Source organism: Cherax quadricarinatus, chromosome 76 (genome assembly GCF_038502225.1).
Source record: "Cherax quadricarinatus isolate ZL_2023a chromosome 76, ASM3850222v1, whole genome shotgun sequence".
Classification (NCBI taxonomy): Eukaryota; Metazoa; Arthropoda; class Malacostraca; order Decapoda; family Parastacidae; genus Cherax; species Cherax quadricarinatus.
The window spans coordinates 10,409,609-10,420,356 of NC_091367.1; the positions used below are offsets into that span (position 1 = coordinate 10,409,609).

At 42.9% G+C, this 10,748-nt stretch overlaps 1 pseudogene; it reads right to left on the bottom strand.

The window, feature by feature from the left end:
- The window catches only part of LOC138854957 (uncharacterized), a 58,562-nt pseudogene extending 52,698 nt beyond the window's left edge, over positions 1–5,864 (bottom strand).
- Positions 5,865–10,748: the final 4,884 nt, after the last annotated feature.

Genomic DNA, 10,748 nt, shown 5'->3' on the forward strand with positions numbered 1-10,748 from the left:
AGTTTCGCCTGCCTTAAAGGGACTGTTAGTGTACAGCAATATCCCAGTCTAGAGAACAAGTAATTTGCATCATTATCGGCTTGGCATCTCTTGTTTTGATGGTTCTAGTTATCCCAGCTTATCATTTTCGTTGAAGTTGTGATAATGATACTGTTGTGGTGGCTCTCAGTGCCATATTTAGTGCCTAGTAGTAAGAGGATAATGTAATGCCTTGTTTATATGCTGGCACTTTATGAGAGCGAAAAATCGCATCACACACTGTCACCACCTCACATAACTACACATTCCATCACCATCACATATCACTGTCATTACACTCCATCAGCCCTCCTATCACCACCAAACACACACACACACACACACACAGATAACTGCTGCAGCATATGGGCGCCTGGCAAACCTGAGAACAGCGTTCCGATACCTTAGTAAGGAATCGTTGAAGACACTGTACACCGTATACGTCAGGCCCATACTAGAGTATGCAGCACCTGTTTGGAACCAGCACTTGATTAAGCACGTCAAGAAATTAGAGAAAGTGCAAAGGTTTGCGACAAGGTTAATTCCAGAGCTAAGGAGAATGTCCTATGAAGAAAGGTTAAGGGAAATCGGCCTGACGACACTGGAGGACAGGAGGGTCAGGGGAGACATGATAACGACATATAAAATACTTCGGGGAATAGACAAGGCGGACAAAAACAGAATGTTCCAGAGAGGGGACACAGAAACAAGAGGTCACAATTGGAAGTTGAAGAGTCAGATGAGTCGAAGGGATGTTAGGAAGTGTTTCTTCAGTCATAGAGTTGTCAGGCAGTGGAATAGCCTAGAAAGTGATGTAGTGGAGGCAGGAACCATACATAGTTTTAAGACGAGGTTTGATAAAGCTCATGGAGCAGGGAGAGAGAGGACCCAGTAGCAACCAGTGAAGAGGCGGGGCCAGAAGCTAAGACTTGACCCCTGCAACCACAAATAGGTGAGTACACACACACACACTAGAGCAATGAAAGGAAGCTTTCTCAAGATGAGAAATCAGGGGTGCCATAATGAGGCCTCGGTGCCTTCAAGTGCCAAGAGTTATCAAGCAATCATTGCTTGCAAGACATATGCAATACTCTGCAACATACATCAACACGCCAGACAGATACCCTGTGGTGAAATACTCTATATCTGATGGTGAATGTTGGCATAGAGAAAGAGCGAGAGTGAGAGAGAGAGAGAGAGAGAGAGAGAGAGAGAGAGAGAGAGAGAGAGAGAGAGAGAGAGAGAGAGAGAGAGAGAGAGAGAGAGACTTACTCTTTCTCAAACAATGAAACTCCTATTATTGACATTATTGGTTTCGTGGTATAATGATTAAAAACAGTATTATTATTATTACTATTATTTAGCAGAAGACGAAAACGAAGACAAGGAAGAAGACAGAAGGAAACTTTCAATATGTCACAACAACAATGTAAAAAAAATGACGAAAGAAAATAATTATAGCAGAGATAGAAGTGATACACTAGAGTAATAAGGTAACTTTGAAGTGTCTCTGGCTACACTTTACTTTGGTGAAGTGTCTCTGGCTACACTTTACTTTGGTGAAGTGTCTCTGGCTACACTTTACTTTGGTGAAGTGTCTCTGGCTACACTTTACTTTGGTGAAGTGTCTCTGGCTACACTTTACTTTGGTGAAGTGTCTCTGGCTACACTTTACACCTTACAAATCAAGTGGCAAAATACTGAAGAGAGAAACTTTGGTATTATCCGTAAATTAGTTGAGGTGACCTTCAACAAACACCCTGAGAACATCAACAAACACTGTGTAATTTTCCTGATTACTAAGTTGGAAAGTTTGTGTGTGTGTGTGTGTGTGTGTGTGTGTGTGTGTGTGTGTGTGTGTGTGTGTGTGTGTGTGTGTGTGTGTGTGTGTGTGTGTGTGTGTGTGTCCCTTTATGATTTCATTTTTTTGGGGGGTTGATTCTAGGCTCCTGGCCCCGTCTCTTTATTATCGGCCAGTTTTACCGATTCCTGACTTCCAGGGCCTTTTCATACCTACTCATGAAATTATGTATGGTGTTTGCTTGCATCTCCTCTTTGTAGAGGTATTTAACCGATGGTGACAGTGAAAGTTCTTGATACATTCTGCAAACAATATCTTCTGTGTTAAATAGGGTCATTAGTATACTACAAAAGTGCACTCTTAGATATCGTTCTATGATGGAAATAATGGAGGGATTTAAATATGCTTCTAATATGTTATAGACTGACCCCTTTCCAAGACATTATTTACTCTCATGAGTGCAGTCGTTTTTCCTGCTTTCCATCTATTAGGAAGCACACACTCCCAAGTCTAGAGCTGCACTGCTTCACATCTCAACTTCTCATTCATAATAGGGGAGGAATTAGGGCTCTCTTGATTGGTTACTTGAGAATGACGATCAGTTCCCCTATTGGCTAAAGGCAACATCAACAATTTCAAATGCCCAGATATCAAACGTCCAGATGTGGGAACCTTACGAGGCCTTCACTTGACATCTCTTGAAGACACAAGCTTTAAAGCAAGATTTTATTGAGAATACCCTTTAGCGTTGCTAACGCTTTATCAAATTGTAGCTTGATAAGGCTGTAACAAGGGCGGAACGTTGTCCCAATTAATGTTTTCCTCTGCACCGCGGGTCTTTTTATCAGTAATGTTGGAGGTGCGCCAGACGGAGCCTGATATCTCTTGTTTTAAAAGTTCTTCTTATCCAGTCCTTAACTGTGGCTGCAGCTGTGTTGTAGCACAGCTGTGATGTAACACTGTTGTGGTGGAACACAGCTGTGTTGTAGCACTGTTGAGGTGGAACACAGCTGTGTTGTATCACTGTTGAGGTGGAACACAGCTGTGTTGTAGCACTGTTGAGGTGGAACACAGCTGTGTTGTAGCACTGTTGAGGTGGAATACAGCTGTGTTGTAGCACTGTTGAGGTGGAACACAGCTGTGTTGTAGCACTTTGAGGTGGAACACAGCTGTGTTGTAGCACTGTTGAGGTGGAACACAGCTGTGTTGTAGCACTGTTGAGGTGGAACACAGCTGTGTTGTAGCACTGTTGAGGTGGAACACAGCTGTGTTGTATCACTGTTGAGGTGGAACACAGCTGTGTTGTAGCACTGTTGAGGTGGAACACTGCTGTGTTGTATCACTGTTGAGGTGGAACACAGCTGTGCTGTAGCACTGTTGAGGTGGAACACAGCTGTGTTGTATCACTGTTGAGGTGGAACACAGCTGTGTTGTAGCACTGTTGAGGTGGAACACAGCTGTGTTGTAGCACTGTTGAGGTGGAACACAGCTGTGTTGTAGCACTGTTGAGGTGGAACACAGTTGTGTTGTAGCACTGTTGAGGTGGAACACAGCTGTGTTGTAGCACTGTTGTGGTGGAACACAGCTGTGTTGTAGCACTGTTGAGGTGGAACACAGTTGTGTTGTAGCACTGTTGAGGTGGAACACAGTTGTGTTGTAGCACTGTTGTGGTGGAACACAGCTGTGTTGTAGCACTGTTGAGGTGGAACACAGTTGTGTTGTAGCACTGTTGTGGTGGAACACAGCTGTGTTGTAGCACTGTTGAGGTGGAACACAGTTGTGTTGTAGCACTGTTGAGGTGGAACACTGCTGTGATGTAGCACTCTGACGCGTCAGTAAGACCCTCAATAACACCTTTCGTATAGGAGATTCTCACCCTTACAGCAGGCAGCCACTGTATGCACCTATTTCTTGTTGCAGGGGTCGAGGCACTGTTCTTGGCCTCTCTCTCGCTCTCCTGGTACTCATGGAGCTTAAGGAAGAGAGAAAAATGGAGAGAAGGAGATGGACGGAAGAAAAGGCAAGGAAGGAGTGAGGGACGGTGGAGGGGAGAGAGAGAGAGAGAGAGAGAGAGAGAGAGAGTGAGAGAGAGCGAGAGCGTGAGAGAGAGAGAGCGAGAGAGAGAGAGAGAGAGAGAGAAAGGAAGGGAAGGACTGAAGAGAGGAACGGAGAAAGGAAAGGGGTAGGTGGGAAGGAAGGGGTAAAGTCGTCAGGGGTTGGAAGGGGTAGGGGGTTGAAGGGGTAGGGGGTAGGAAGGGGTAAAGGGGTATGAAGTAGGAAGGGGTAAAGGGGTGCCGCTTCAAACCAGGCCGCTTGACAGTTTTCGTCTAATTTACGAGAGAGACATTTTAAAAGAAGCCATTCATAGTGTGTTTTATGGGATGCCTTCACTACAGCGCTCCACCTAGTGTGAGAGCAGGGTAGGGCCAGGCCAAACAGCTAGGGTAAAGGGGTAAGGTAAAGGGGTGTTAAGGGCAAGGGGTAGAGCAGAGGAGCAAGTGGGGTTGCTACAAATGAGGTGTCATGCTTGCTCTTACTAATGGTGAGCCTCCATCACACTAGTAAACTACGACTGAATTTCCACACCTACTAAGTCCTGACATTAACGCACCTACACACACACACATTCACACGTACACTTACACTTACACTCACACACACACACACACACACACACACACACACACACACACACACATAATATATATATATATATATATATATATACAGCGAAGAGGCGGGACCAGGGGCTATGAATCGAACCCTGGTCAGTCCCTCCAGACTGAGGGACTTACCACCTCAAAACTTCAAGGGTGATGAACTGATTACATCGTCTTCAAGTCTCTTCTGAGTACAAATAGATGAGTACACACACACACAGTAGTAGAGGTGGGATTCATACACACCTTTAAGAGTAGGTACGATAAGGCTCTTGGAGTCGGGAAAGAGTGGACCTAGTAGCGGCCATAGAAGAGGTGGGGCCAGGAGCTGTAAATCGACCCCTGCAAGCAGGTGACTGACGACACTGGAGGACAGGAGGGTTAGGGAAGACATGATAACGACATACAAAATACTGCGAGGAATTGACAAGGTGGACAGAGACAGTATGTTCCAGAGATGGGACACAGCAACAAGGGGTCACAATTGGAAACTGAAGACTCAGATGAGTCAAAGAGATGTTAGGAAGTATTTTTTTAGTCGTACAATTGTCAGGAAGTGGAATAGTCTGGCAAGTGACGTAGTGCACGCAGGAACCGTACATAGTTTTAAGACGAGGTATGGTAAAGCTCATGGAGCAGGGAGAGGACCTAGCAGCGATCAGTGAAGAGGTGGGGCCAGGAGCTATGTCTCGACCCCTGCAACCCCAAATAGGTGAATACACTATATGAATGAGTGGTGTGTACTCGCCTAGTTGTGGTTGCAGGGGTCGATTTACAGTTCCTGGCCTCGCCTCTTCTCCTGCTATGTCCTCTCCCTGCTCCATGAACTTTATCATACCTCGTCTTAAAACTATGTATGGTTCCTGCCTGCACTACGTCACTTGCCAGACTATTCCACTTCCTGACAACTCTATGACTAAAAAAATACTTCCTAACATCTCTTTGACTTATCTGAGTCTTCAACTTCCGATTGTGACCCCTTATTGCTGTGTCCCATCTCTGGAACATCTTGTCTCTGTCCACCTTGTCAATTCCTCGCAGTATTTTGTACGTCGTTATCATGTCTTCCCTAACCCTCCTCCTCCTCCTCCTCGTTCCTGCACTTTCTGGCCACATGCTCCATCATCTCATTCACTGTGTTTTCTTCTAGTTCTCTTTCCCACTGTATCACATGTAGGAATTACCTCATGCATGTGTAGTCGTCTCTTACCTTCTTCCTGTGCTGGTTCTCTCTCCACTGTTAATTCTATAAGGTATTCAAAACTCAGGACCACGTAGTCACTAGCACCATGAGGCCTTTCACACGTAATATCCTGTATGTCGGAACCACTTAGGGTGAGTACAAGGTCCAGCGTTACTGGTTCATCCTCTCTCTCTCTTAACATGTTGGTGCTTGAAGTTCTGTATTATCACCTCCAGCATCTTAGCTCTCCACATTTCTGGTAGGCTATGTAGCCTGAGGTTTTCCCAGTCAATCTCCTTGGGGCTAAAGTCGCCCATGACCAGTAGCTTTGCCCTGCCCATGTGGGCCCTTCTGGCCACCTCAGCTAGTGTCCACGACTGCTCTGTTGCTGTCATCATACTCTTGTCTTGGTCTCTTGCTATTTAGTGGAGGGTTTTACATCACCATCACCACGTCATCTGTTATGCTCACCGCTAGGTCCTCTCTGAGTGAAGTGTGTGTGCGAAGGCGCACTCACCGAAATGTGTTTGCGGGGATCGAGTCTCAGCTCCTCTGACACGACTCTTACACCATAATCGCCGCCCCAATTCGTTCCTGGCCTCGTAGGCCCAATCATACCTGTTCTTGAACACACGCCTCGTGTGTGCAAGAGGGCGTGTGTTGTTGTGCATGTGTGCACGTATATGTGTGCATGCATGTGTGAGCGTATGTGTGTGTTTGTGTGTGTATTTACATATGCGCAGGCGTGTGTGTGTGGGGGGGGTGGGGGGCAGGACTGACCACCACCAGCCAGCAGTGAGGAAGAAGACATCAGAAGCAACACACAACACTTTGATTACTATGAATTAAGCTACAACCTGCCCCTTAAGTTTATCCACTCAACCAGCGCCCTCAAGTGACAGCCCCTGACACTTTGAATACACCCTTAACAAGCACTTAACCACACAAAAAATTACTAGGGGTAAATGGGACGAGGTGAAGGCGCGTATGGTGTACCATAATTAAAAGATCATGAAGGTACCAGTGATAGGTGAGGTGGGTGAAGGTGCGTCTGGTGTACCCTAGACGTATCAAGCAACGTGGAGAGACCCCAACGCCAGACGCAGCTTCGCTACACTCCACCCTACAAGTAGCACCACCTCTGTGGCCTATCAGTGTTCAGGTGAATTGTTCCTACCATTTGTTCTTGTGTGTGTGTGTGTGTGTGTGTGTGTGTGTGTGTGTGTGTGTGTATGTGGTTGCAGGGGTCGATTCACAGCTCCTGGCCCCGCCCCTTCACTGGTCACTACTAGGTCACTCTTCCTGCTCCATGAGCTTTATCATACCTCTTCTTAAAGCTATATATGGATCCTGCCTCCACTATATCACTTCCCAGACTATTCCACTTCCTGACAACTCTGTGACTGAGGAAATACTTCCTAACATCGCTGTGATTCATCTGAGTCTTCAACTTCCAACTGTGACCCATTGGTGCTATGTCCCATCTCTGGAACATTATGTCTCTGTCCACCTTGTCGATTCCTCTCAGTATTTTATGTCGTTATCATGTTCCCCCTATCTCTCCTGTCCTCCAGTGTCGTCAGGTCCATTTCCCTTGACCTCTCCTCGTAGGACATGCCCCTTAGCTCCGGGACTAGTCTTGTTGCAAACCTTTGCACCTTCTCTAGTTTCTTTACGTGCTTGGCTAGGTGTGAGTTCCAAACTGGTGCTGCACATTCCAATATGGGCCTAACGTACACGGTGTACAGGGTCCTGAACGATTCCTTATTAAGATGTCGGAATGCTGCTCTTAGGTTTGCTAAACGCACGTATGCTTCAGCATGCGTACGTGCGTGCGTGCGTGTGTGTGTGTGTGTGAGAGAGAGAGAGAGAGAGAGAAAGCACTACAGTGCAGTGGAAGGAAGCAACGAGTTATTGTCACAGAGGTATCGGAATAGGCGAGTGTGATGAGTGGGGTTCTACAAGTACCAGTACTTGGGCCAGTACTCTCGTGTATGTGAAAGACAACAGGAAATCGAGTCAGGTGTGTCCCTGTTTGTAGATAATTTGAAACTAATGAGAAAACAAACAGAAGCAGACCGAGAAAGACCACAAATGGATCTGGACAAGCTGCAGGACTGGTCTTTTAAGTGGCAATTATAATATAACCTCGGCAAATGCAAAGTAATGAAAATCGGAAGACACAAACGACCAGGAAGAACTGACAGGAAACGGTGTACAGGCTGGTGGGACTAACGCTGGAAACCTCCCTGAAGGAGGACCTCGGGGTGAGCATAGTGCTGAGCACTTCGCCTGAGGTACACATCAAGCCAATAAATGCTGCAGCAAACGTGAGTCTTGTAAATTAAAAAGGTAGCTTTCAGGAACCAACAAGGAGGCTCTCACGACTTTGTTACAAGGTATATGACGCCCACATCTGAAAAAGTATGTAAGAAAGTGGAAAAAAGTGTAAAGGTTAGCAACGACACTAGTCCCAGATACTACTGAGGCTCATGGTGGTTTAGAAGTGCAACAATCTGGATGCAGAATTTGTGGAGCAAAATGATTACACAGTCTTAAGTGTCGGTATGGTACTGCCCAAGAGGGAAGGAAGAATGTGTAACCGAGATACGTGGCTAAGAGCAAAGACTCGACCCCTGTAGTCACGAAGAGGCGAGTACACACAAGGTGAGTATAACGACTGATGTTCTAAGAATGCATTGAGCACTGACGTCAAGAAAACAGCAGCATTTCTCAACATTACAAGTTCCCAAGAAAACATTATCAAACACACACACACACACAAGTATATATATATATATATATATATATGTATATATATATATATATATATATATATATATATATATATATATAATATAATATATACACACACACGTGAGTTTTGTCTGTGGATAAAGACAACTCTTAAATACCAAAGGAAAATATTTAAATTAGGAACAAAAATAAGGGAATAAAGAAACAATAACATTATACTGATGGAACAAATTAAGGCAATGAACAATACCAACATTATAGTACAGGAAGAACAGGGAGTAAAAAATACCAACATTATATAAGAACAAAACAGAACGAACTATAACATTATTTTAGAGAAACAAGAGAATGAACAATAACATTACACTAGTATAAGAAGAAAATGAACAATAATATTAAACTGGTGGAACAAGAGAATAAGCAATAACATTACACTAGTGGAACAAAACAAGAGAGAAACGTACAAGTGTAAAAACATCAACCAGCACATCTCTGAAGAAACAAAAACTGCACACCAAAAAAAAAAAATAAGAAATTCGTCGCTACAAAAAGCTAAAAAATAAACAATAACACTAAAAATCAAGAATTTTTGGAATTAAACAAAACAAAAAAAAACAATTACCAGTTTAGACAAAATACATTACCTTTCTACTGTAATAAATACCGAAATTAATATGCAGAGAGGAGCTAAGTCTTCATATTAATTTTCTGAACACAGGACTGGTCACTTTTCAATTTTAAGAAGGTAAATAAAGCCAGAGGAGCTGAGCTGCCAACCTCCTGATTTTGTATGTAACAATATATATATTCCCAGTTCCATGAATATAATATAAATGAATTTTCCCGGTACAACCGAAATGTATGAATATTTTAACACTGTGATATATATATACCCAGGAAAACAAGCAAGTCATTTTCCTTATGGGATTTTCAAGGGTGTTTTAATGTGTGTGTGTGTGTGTGTGTGTGTGTGTGTATTCACTAACACTTCGCTACCTAGAGAAAGAGAAGATGTCCTAATACGTAGAATGTGAATCACATATGCATGTTTATTATGAAAACTCTTCGCCTGCACAGCAGACTTCTTCAGTCGAATACAGATGAATATAACACTAGAGACTGTAGTAAAAAAAATTTAAAGTTATCAGTCCGTCATTCTCAGCAGAAGGTGAGGGACTGACCCTCTGCTACCACCTCCAGTGTTACATTTTCCCGTATTCCAATGAAGATGCCTGCTGTGTAGGCGAAGTGTTTCGCCAATGATACTAGAGATATTAAGTAAGGCTGATGCATGCAGGAGATGAGATGAAAAGCTGCAAGCCTTCTCCCTGAAAGCTGGCTGCCTTGGATCCAAGTCTAGCGCAAGCTGGACTCCAAGGTATTGGTCCAGTGTGGGTAGATTGGTAAAGCACTGCGTACCTTGTTCCAAGGTTCGTAGGTTCGAGTCTCCTTCAGCCAGAGATCAGTGTTTGTGTATATTTCGCCTGCTCTCGCGAATTCCTTGCATATATATATATATATATATATATATATATATATATATATATATATATATATATATATATATGTATGTATGTATGTCGTGCCGAATATGTAAAACTGGTCAATTAGCAAGAACTCATTTAAAATTAAGTCCTTTCTAAAATTTTCTCTTATACGTTTAAAGATATATTTTTTTCATTAATGTTGATGTAAAAATTTATAATTTTGCACGAAAAGGAACTTAGAAAACTTACCTAACCTTATTATAACAAGAACAATTTATTTTAGCCTAACCCAACTAAATATATTTTAGATTTGTTTACAGTAATTTAATACTAAAGAAACATAGTGAAATATATTTTTTTCGTTAGTTTCAGAATGATTTTGGTGAAATTATTGCATAAACAAATTTTCACTTGTCCTATATAGCAAGATGAGCGTTGCTATTTAAGCCAAGATCGCAAGTTCTGCCTATTCGGCACGACATATATATATATATATATATATATATATATATAAACAATGCACTAGCCAAGGATTCCAACCCATGTTGTACTGGCCTGCCTCCTGGTAAGCGTCTGGGTTCGAATCCTTGGCTAGTGCAGTGTTGTTATTGATCAATACCACTCATTCGTGGTTACAATTATATTATATATATATATATATATATATATATATATATATATATATATATATATATATATATATATATATGCAAAATAACCACTGTGAAAGAATAGAGAAGTTCCAAGAGCTTTCGTGATAATATGAGAAGTCACGAAAGCGCTTGGAACTTCTCTATTCTTTCACAGTGGTTGTGTGTGTGTGTGTGTGTGTGTGTGTGTGT